The sequence below is a fragment of the Rana temporaria genome, chromosome 12, assembly GCF_905171775.1.
Source record: "Rana temporaria chromosome 12, aRanTem1.1, whole genome shotgun sequence".
Lineage (NCBI taxonomy): Eukaryota > Metazoa > Chordata > Amphibia > Anura > Ranidae > Rana > Rana temporaria.
This window is the reverse complement of record NC_053500.1, coordinates 111,285,860-111,295,974: the sequence shown is the minus strand read 5'-3', so window position 1 is coordinate 111,295,974 and position 10,115 is coordinate 111,285,860.

The window sequence follows — 10,115 nt, the reverse complement described above, 5'->3', positions numbered from 1 at the left end:
TATTAACCTGCCTAGCGGTATTCCCAAATCTGGTTCGGGGTGAAATTTCAGTATCATTAGCGGTAACCCAGAGCCAGACTCAGGATTGAATCGCAGGATACAGGAAGAGTTACTTACCTTGTCCCCTGGATCCTGTGTGTCCCCACTGTGTGTTCAAGCTGTCTCCTCGCTCGATTCACACAGTGCCCGTGTGCCGCCGAGCTCCGTTCCATGCGATGTTGCGATGCACGGGGGCGGAGATCGGCGCCAAATTCAAAAAAGTAAAAACACAGTATACATACAGTACACTGTAATCTTACACATTACAATACTTTATAAAATAAATACACACCCACTTTGTCCCTAGTGGTCTTCCCAGTGTTCTGCATGCAGTTTTATATTATAAATACTGTTTTTTCTGCCTGGAAACTGGAGATTGTCCATAGCAGCCAAAAAAGTGTCCGTTTATGTCAAAAGTGGTTTTAGAGCAGCTAGAAAACAGCGATAATAAATTAGAATCACTTGCAGAATTGAGCGATAGCGATTTGTGGGGAAATTCATCATCAAACACTGAAAGTAATGACAGCAACAATTCTGCAACTGAGCAAATTTCAGTGTTTTTGATTTGATTACATTATTGAATAACTTTTATTATAATTATATTATTATTTGTTATAATTATTTATAGTTATTTATTATATTATAATTTATGATTTTGTGTTTCAAACTTTATCATACCCAGGATGTCTACTACACTCTTGTCTATTTAAGTGAGTTATTCCTAGGAATTACAGGCCTACAATACAAAACGCCAAATTTCAATGCAAAATAATGGTACCGCTTTCAGCACCTAAAATCTGAAATAATCATACCGCCAGGGTGGTTTAGGGGTGATTGCATGTCCCAAACCACAGGTTAATGCTTCATGTGCAATTCCATCTGAATATCAGTGGACAGCTGCCGACAGTTGCGAATGCTGTCAGCCTTTCAATGCTTTGTACAGGCTAAGCAACAGCAACTCTTTGCATCCACCTGTGAAACTTGCTGCAGGAATATGCTTGCTTCTTGCTGCAAATGTGAGTTAAATCCTGTGTGGATAAGGCCTTAGGCTAAGGCCTGACTTCCCACACGTATGGTATGACAGTAGAGGGCCTTTCATCAGGCTGCAGACCACATGCCTAGCTACCTCAGGTGTGGCCTTATTGAGCAGCTGAGGGTGGGAAGCAGAGGAGCTTATCTTCCCTGGGCATGTTCAGAAACCCAGAGAGTTGTGAAAAAATGAATTTAAGGGACCTGTGTCTGTAATTCAGCAAAGTAAATAAATGGGCACTCTATTTCAGCTGTACTGAAAAGAATGTGACATTTTGCATATATTTTTATTATGTTTATGTCTAAAAAAGGCAAAAAAAATACAGTTTCTAAATTTCAGCTTTGGATTTTTTATCTTCAAGAGATTCAGGTACAAGCTTAAACTTAAAGCTTGGCCACTTTCACACTGAGGTGCTTCTTAACTGCCAGTAAAAACACTTAGCTAGATTCACATAGATGGCCGCAACTTTGAGGCCCCGTACACACCATAGAATCCATCCGCAGATAACTCCCAGCAAATGGGTTTCAGCGGATAGATCCTATGGTGTGTACACGCCAGCGGATCTTTTTCCGCGGATATATCTCCCCTGGGATGGATTCCAGCAGATCGAATATTTGCTGACATGCACAACATATCCATCTGCTGGAGTCCATCCCAACGGATGGATCCGCTGGTCTGTACAGACTCACCGAATCCATCCGTCCAAAGGGATCCCCTGCATGCGTCGCAATGATTCAACGCATGCGTGGAATTCCTTATATGACAGCGTCGCGCACGTCGCAGCGTCATAATCGCGGCGACGGCGCGACACGTCATCGCCAGAGGATTTCGGCGCGGATTTCAATGCGATGGTGAGTACACTCCATCGCATTAAAATCTGCTGAAATCCTCGAGAGGGTTTATCCGCGGAAACGGTCCGCTGGACCGTATCCGCGGATAAATCCTCCCGTGTGTATGGGGCCTAAGGCGGAGTAGCTTAAGGCATTTAAGCTACGCCGCCGTAAGTTAGCGAGGCAAGTACATGATTCACAATGTACTTGTCTGCTAAGTTACGGCGGCGTAGCCTAAAGCGGGCGGGCGTAAGGGCGCCTAATTCAAATTTGTCTAAGGGGCGTGTTTTATGATAATGAGGCTTGACCCGACGTGATTGACGTTTTTTTTTCAACTGCGCATGCGCCGTGCGCCTACATTTCCCAGTGTGCATTACGGCTACGTCCGCCGCACGGGCCTATTGATTTCGACGTGGACGTAAACAACGTAAATCCCTATTCACGGACAACTTATGCAAACGACGTAAAAATTTCAAATTTCTACGCAGCAACGGCGGCCATACTTAATATTACTATTCCATCTATTTGATGGAATAACTTTAGGCCTGTAATGCGTTACGTAAACGGTGTAAATGTACTGCCGGGCGTACGTTCGTGAATAGGCGTATCTACTGATTAACATATTCTACGCCGACCGCAATGGAAGCACCACCTAGCGGCCAGCCTCAATATTGCAACCTAAGATAGGACGGCGCAAGCCGTCGTATCTTAGATATGTTTAAGCGTATCTCTGTTTGAGAATACACTTAAACTTAGGTCGGCGCAGATTCTGAGTTAGGTCGGCGTATCTACTGATACGCCGACATAACTCTACCTGAATCTAGCTAACTGAGCGCTTTTGAAGATTTTTTTAGGCGCTTTTGAAGAGCTTTCCATTCATTTCAATGGAGAGTGGAGTTGTTCACAGCCCTGCCAGCACACTGCCCCAGTGTGAAAGCATTCATTGATTTTAATAGAAATGGGTTTTCATGAGCTTTTTATGCGCTGTTTTTAGCATGAAAGCGCCTGAAAAGTGCCTCAGTGTGAAAGTGGTCAAACACTTATTTAGATATATTCCTCAAAAGCCACAAAGGATAAAAATCCACTCTGTGTGCACCAAATACCTTTGCAAATCCTGATTTTGCATTGTAAGGGTAGTAATTATATCAACACTGTGCTGCACATAGCTTGTGCAGAGACGTAAGTTGTGGGAGGGACCCAGGAGGTCATCCCACTACAACCTGCCTGCAGAAAACTACAGGAAGGGGCAGATACAAGACCAGTCACCGTGCCCATTGAGAGAGAGCAGCAGTGATCGATCTTTTATACAAGAAATCTATGCTAAATAATTGATAAATGCAAAATTGGGAGAAATACACAAAGGGCACCAATATTCAAGTGAGGATATACATTCTTCTTGCATTTAGACAATCTGGGCCAGATTCACGTAGAGCGGCTCATCTTTGTGCCGGCGTAGCGCATCTCATATGCGCTACGCCGACGTAACTCTGAGAGGCAAGAGCAGTATTCACAAAGCACTCGCTCCCTACGTTGCGCCAGTGTAACGTAAATTGGCCGGCGTAAGTAGGAAGGTAGTGGGTGTGATCCATTTAAATGAAGCTTGACCCCATGCAAATTAGGGGCCGAACGAACGGCGCATTGCGCGCGCATGCTCAGAATCAGCCCTATTCACGTAGTCCTACGTAAACGACGTAAAATCCGATGGCTGTTCCGTCGTCCATACCTTAACATGACTTACCCCTGCTTTATGAGGGATAACTTTACGCCGGACGTAAGCCTTTACGTAAACCGCGTATATGAATGCGCCGGGCGCAAGTACGTTCGTGAATCGGCGTATCTCCCTCATTTACATATTCGAATCGTAAATCAATGGAAGCGCCCCTTGCGGCCAGCGTAAATATGCCCCCACGATACGACGGCGTAGGAGACTTACGTCGGTCGGATGAAGCCAGATTTCAGGCGTATCTTGCATTGAGACTCAGGCGCATAGATACGACGGCGCATCCGTGCACTTACGCGGCGTATCAGTAGATACGTCGGCGTAAGTGCTTTCTGAATCCGGGCCTCTTAGTCTAGACCAGATTTCAGCTTTAACAAATTACCATCACCTATTATATCTTCTTTTCGGTACAGTTTGAGCTCCAGGTGAGCTTGTTCTTAGTTTAATCTTTGATAAAGCTTCAACATGTTTACAAATCTAGACAGCTGAGCTGACCTGAGGCTTATGTTAACATGGTAGAAGAAGGTTTTAGGAAGCTTTGGATAGCAGGACTGAATGCTATGGAATGTTTTTAATGTCTTGCAGCTATTGGGTAAGTACTTTTCCCCTCAGGTTTGTTTTAAAAGATATCTAAACCAAGAACAAAAAAAAAAAAAAAACATCGTAGTTTACCAATCATTAGATAGTCATAGTGTTGCTACGTTTTTCTTATCTTTTTATTAAATTATTTTTTTAGGCTTTTTTTCCATTTATTTTTAAGTGGTGATCCTGCCAGTAACCCAGTGTTGGAGAACAATCTAGTATATTCCGAAGAATTCCACACATCTGGTTTTACAACGAAATGACACTTGCAATCTCATGGTTTTCTATAAAGGCACAGAGGATTTTGGCCCCTGGCAGTTTGCATAGCGAAAAGGGCTTGTCTCTAGCTGTGCTAGAAGCTTCAAAGAGTTTGACTGTACATGGACTGTAATACCGCCCCCACAGGCCAAGTACGATTGGTCCAAAGGCAAATGGGTTGGCAATGGGGGAAGTCTGAATGGTGTCTGGTTTTGTAAAAAGGGTTTGTAACACTGAGCTCAGTCTATTCTCTTGGGAGCAAGCTTGCAGTGAGGTTGTGGCTCTGTTTTGGAAGACCCATGCTGAAGCCATATGGATCTCTCTGAAAGCCTCATGGAAACCTGGTGGCCATTTTGGGCCTAAGACATGTGGCCGAGGCCTAGCTCTCTTTTACATCTGAGCACAGCCAATGAGGGTTACCAACAGGAGTGTTAAAGCGGATGTTCCCTGAAAAAAAATAATTAAAAGACACCAGCTACAAATACTGCAGCTGCTGTCTTTTAATATCAGCACACTTACCTGTCCTGGAGTCCAGCTCCGTCCGCAGCAGGGGACGAGCAATCGCTCTTCACTCTGCTGCCCACACCGCCATCCTCGGTGAGGGTACCAGGAAGTGAAGCACTCCGGCTTTACTGCCCGGTTCCCACGGCACATGCGCGAGTCGCGCTGCGCCGTACTGACACAACGGGGGGCGGGATCTGACGTCCTGCCCGCAGTCTACCCGCAGACTGTGTGGCCGGAAGTGGGTGCAAATGCCTGTCTTTAGACAGGTATCTGCACCCCCCTGAAAGGTGTCAAATGTGACACCGGAGGGGGGAGGGTTCCGATGAGCGGGAGTGGAGGTGGAGTGTGGAGCTCTGCTTTAAGTATCTTTCATTATTATTGTTGATATAGACTGTGTAACGGGAGTCACTTTTGGGCACAGATTGAGCCAAAAAATAATGGACATGCAGAATATGTCTTGGACTGCAGCCCACCTGTCTGTCTGTTGTGATGTAAATGAATCTAGGATGGCTTCTAAGGATCTTAAATTGTGACTTGTGCTAATTGACCCTGTATTGTGTGAAGGAGTCCTGTGATAAATGTGTATTGTGAGTTAACAGACAGCCTAAAGATCAGGTGTATGAATCATCAGCTGTAGTTAATTAGCTCATGTAAATTAGGTCAGAGTCAGGATGTCTACTAAAAGATGTGTATTGGGGCTCATTAGGTAAGAATTGTATGATGTTGTGGGTGGAGTTGGGTCATTGTTCATTTGGTTACTGCAGTATCCTAATATAAGAGCTGTATTTCTCAATAAAGGGTCTCTTTCCTGTTGAACCTGAAACAGAGCTGTGTGTCTCGTTATTGGGGTTTGTTTGCCTGACTGTGGAGTGTCGGTAGCTGCCTTATGTTCGGGAATGGAATATCCTAAACGGCTTTAACCCCTGTCCCATTTGGGGTGCCATTACAATTGTTGGCAAACAGTGGTATGATTCCCACCGCCAGAAGAACAGCTACAAGAGGACACGGGACAATGGAGGTACAGTAGGAATGGCTAAAGCTCTCTTCCCTCAAGGACTTACTGGGTCGGACTTCAAACAAACTTTTCCGTAGATTTTTGTCCGAAGGGAGTTGGCCGGGCACACCCAGAGCATACACACGGTCTGACTTTGCACCATTGGACTTTTGTTGCCGAAAAGTTTGTCCGTTTGCAGAGCGAACTTTTGTCCGATGAAAACTGAAAAATGTTGTCTGATGGAGCGTACACGCGGTCGGATTTTTTGGGAAAACTTGCTCATTTTGAAGTTTGTTGGCAAAAAGTCAGACCGTGTGTACGGGGCTTAAGAGAAAGTCTATCTTAATATGGATTAGCCGCATGTTGAAAATTAAACTAAAATATGAGATTGCGAATGACCGCGCCGCGATGTATTTACAAAATTACAAATCCATTAAATGAAAATTATTATCTAACAAAATTACAAATCCATTAAATGAAAATTATTATCTAACAAAATTACAAATTTCTAATCAACGAAAATAAATTAGACAGAATTCAGTATCAACGAAAAATAAAACTCTTACGAAAATACGAACGGGTCCGAAAAGGAAAACTTGCGTCTTACGAAATTACGAACGGGTCCGAATAGGAAAACTTGCATCTTACGAAATTGTGAATCTTTACGAATCTAGGGAACAAAACGAAACAAAACATGTTGTGCACATGTCTAGTGCTCGCTCTGAATCAGCAGCATGGACACGAACATGTCATCAGCCTGCTCAGCGGGGATCAGCGGAGAGATCCCCTGCTGAGCGGGCAGATCCGCTTCTGGCATCTACCCCGTGTGAAAGGGGCCTTAGAAGCTGATCGGCTACCATGTACAGCTGCACCAGATTTTGCACTCTCCAGTTTTTAGCCTGTTATAGTCCAGCGAAGGATGAACTCTGATTGGTTGTTATGGTCAAAACGCTACACAGCTTTACTTATATAAATCAATGTTTTTGAATATGGAGATCTAGTTCGTCAGCCACTAACATACTTTATTCATATATCTTTAAAACAAGTTGTCACTTTGCATAGATCCCTCTCCTTTTTTCCCAGCCACTTTCCCTCCTCCTCCTGCCTGACAACTTAATTCCTGCAGCCAGTTTACATTTACTTCATTGTCTCCTCGTCCGGTATAATATTCCTTTCTCCTTTGTTCGCTTTCTTCTCCATGACCTGAGACAGCTTTTTCTGAGTCTCCTACAGAGTTAAAAGTTAAAAGCTGTTGCGCTTGATCCTGAGAGTTTTCAGATTTCTTTTATCTTGATAAAACATTCACAAAATGATGGCAACTAAAAGGCCAAACAGAGGAAGCTGAGAGAAAACAAAGTGCTTTAGGGCAAATGGACATGAAAGATAAGGCACCACAAAGCTCGGCAAAAATTTCCATTTCCATTGGTGTCAAGAGCTATTCTTTATAAAACAAAAGAAAAGCAAAACTAATGGTATCCATATGCCCACCATCATACTCTATTCATATTACATGCACACACAATGTTTTCCCTAATGTTCAGTCTAGGACTCTTCTTATATAGAAATTGTAGCTATTTGATAACGGCAAAAGTAAAAAATGTGGCTCAACTATATAAATGGGCGACCTAGTGAGGAGGTGATTGGCAACTTGCAGGTGTTTGATTGACCTGAATATTTATATGCAGATTTTGGAGAATCAAACAGTTCAAGAATTGAATTGTGATTCATGAATTGCATTTCATATTTTTTGTATTTGACAAACCTGTGTGCTTTTAAAAAAGCCTCATTTTGAATGGGCATGAATTTATTGAAGTACTGAGATCAGGAAATTAACAATCCACCAATTATCCTGATTTCCAGAGCATCATTTTATCAATTAAATTGTTCTCATCATGAGTGGGCATGTGCAAATTTGAGAGCCTTAAAGGGGAGGTCCGGTTGAAAAAAAATAAAAGCCAGCAGCTACACATACTGCAGCTGCTGGCTTTTAATAAATGGACACTTACCTGTCCTGCTGTACCTCGGTGTCGGCAGCAGGGTTCCCGGCATGAAGCCAAAAGGCTACACGGCCGCCGCCATTGTGGGTAAGGGAACCCGGCAGTGTAGCCTTTTGGCTTTACGCTGGGAACCCTACTGCGCATGTGCAAGGCCCTGCTCCTCTCTTCTATTATCCAGGCAGCCAGGAGAGGAGTTGGAGGGAGCCAGGGATGGACTGGCCATTGGGACAACAGGGAGTTTCCCGGTGGGCCGATGGCTCAGTGGGCCGGCTTCAGTGACAGCAGACCGCCGCCCCCCTCCGCTCCTCTGTCTCTCCCTTCCCGCAGCACTCACCTCCTCTTCCTGCCCACAGTGCTCACCTTGGGGAACAAAGAAGCAGGGGGGGACCAGACGAGCAGGGGGGACGACAAAGGAGCATGGGGGTGGGGACAGACAGCTGACTCAACAGCTATGGCCTGGGAGTTTCTCACTTCTGCCTAATCTTGTCCCATAAGGGGGGGGCACCAAACTGATTCTTTGCCCCGGGTGAAATAATGTCTAACTTCCCCACTGGTACTGCCTATAAGAGTACCAGTACCAGTCGTTCTACTCTAATAAAGTAGAATGGCTAGTGGAGGGGGCTTGGGTGGCCGGGGGGGCGGGAGTTGTCCGGCCACCGTGGGAGAGACCTGTCAATGTGGGCCAGCCTGGATGAAGTCCAGGGCCAAATTTTTATCCCAGTCCAGCCCTGGAGGGAGCCACAGCCGTGGCCGGACTCCCGGAAGTGGGAAAGGATACCTGTCCCCCCTCCCCCTGAAAGGTGCCAATTATGGCACCGGAGGGGGGAGGAATCCGATGAGCGGAAGTTCCACTTTAGGGTGGAGCTCCGCTTTAATTTCCCTGAACTTGTGGCAAAAAAACATGAGGTTTTAACATGTTGGTGAAGTTCATTGGAGTTTTTCAGGTCTGTTTGTCTGGCTAAAAAAGAAGCTATAGAGATGTTTGGTCACGGTAGAGAAGGAGGTGCCTGGGGAAAGAAGATGCTAAATGCCACAGGAAGGTGATCTGGAGCAACATCCAGGGCATCATCACCTGACTATTCAAGTTTGGCCCGCAGAGTGGTCAAGCACATCCCATACCCCCCTATCAGGAGACACATGGAGTGCTCAAGATTTTCCTTGAGAATGTCATCTGAGATGCCGTCCCCACCATGGATGTGGTCTATGTTCTCAAATGACAGGGGCGCATTTTTCTATCAGAGAGTTGACGAGAAAGGTGATTTTTGGTGCTTTTGAACAGTTACATAGTTAGTCTGAAAAATGGAATAGACGGCTTGGACTTTTTAGGCACAACCAAACAGGTTATAAATATAAAATATATTTTATTCTACACATAAAGAATATGTTAAAAACATCCACATTGAGAAGTCAATAATTCAAAAAGATATACAATGAATACTGTACATAACCAATGGATAACTATATGGAAACTTGAAGATGAATAACAATCATTTCATGATAGTATCGAATCCAGAAGTAATGTTATGTAGCAGAAATTCGATGGGTAGAATGTCCTAGGCTCTACATGTTGCACGCCTTGCGCTTCTTCAGGAGCATCAAAAAAGACTAACGAGATGGAAAAATTAAATGTGCATAAAATCAGATTAAATAAAGTACAACATACTATAGTATAATCTGGCATGGCGTACCACTCTAAATGTCCCCTCAAGAAAAGAGAGGCCAACAACCAGTATCTCAGGGGGATGAACAAAGGCCAGGCAAACTATGGGGGAGTGCATAACATGGTTATCTAGTCCGGTTGAAAAAAGACACGAGTCCATCTAGTTCAACCAAAAAAAAAAAAATAACACAATCCCATATACACAATCCTTTACCCACAGTTGATCCAGAGGAAGGTGAAAAACCCCAGCAAAGCATGATCCAACAGTGCAATGGGGAAATCAAAACCTTTGTGACTAGACCAAATTTGGAAGTTTATTATATTGTATGCACAGTATGCACTAATGTACTCATAATTCTTTTTTAATTCTTTTTTAATTCTGACAACATTTTTATTAATAGGAAAAAAAGAAGATGGGGTAGGGTATGAAAAAGAAAAAGGGGGAACATTAAAAAAATACAACCATAACAGTACGATAGATTTACGCGAGGAATATGCAAA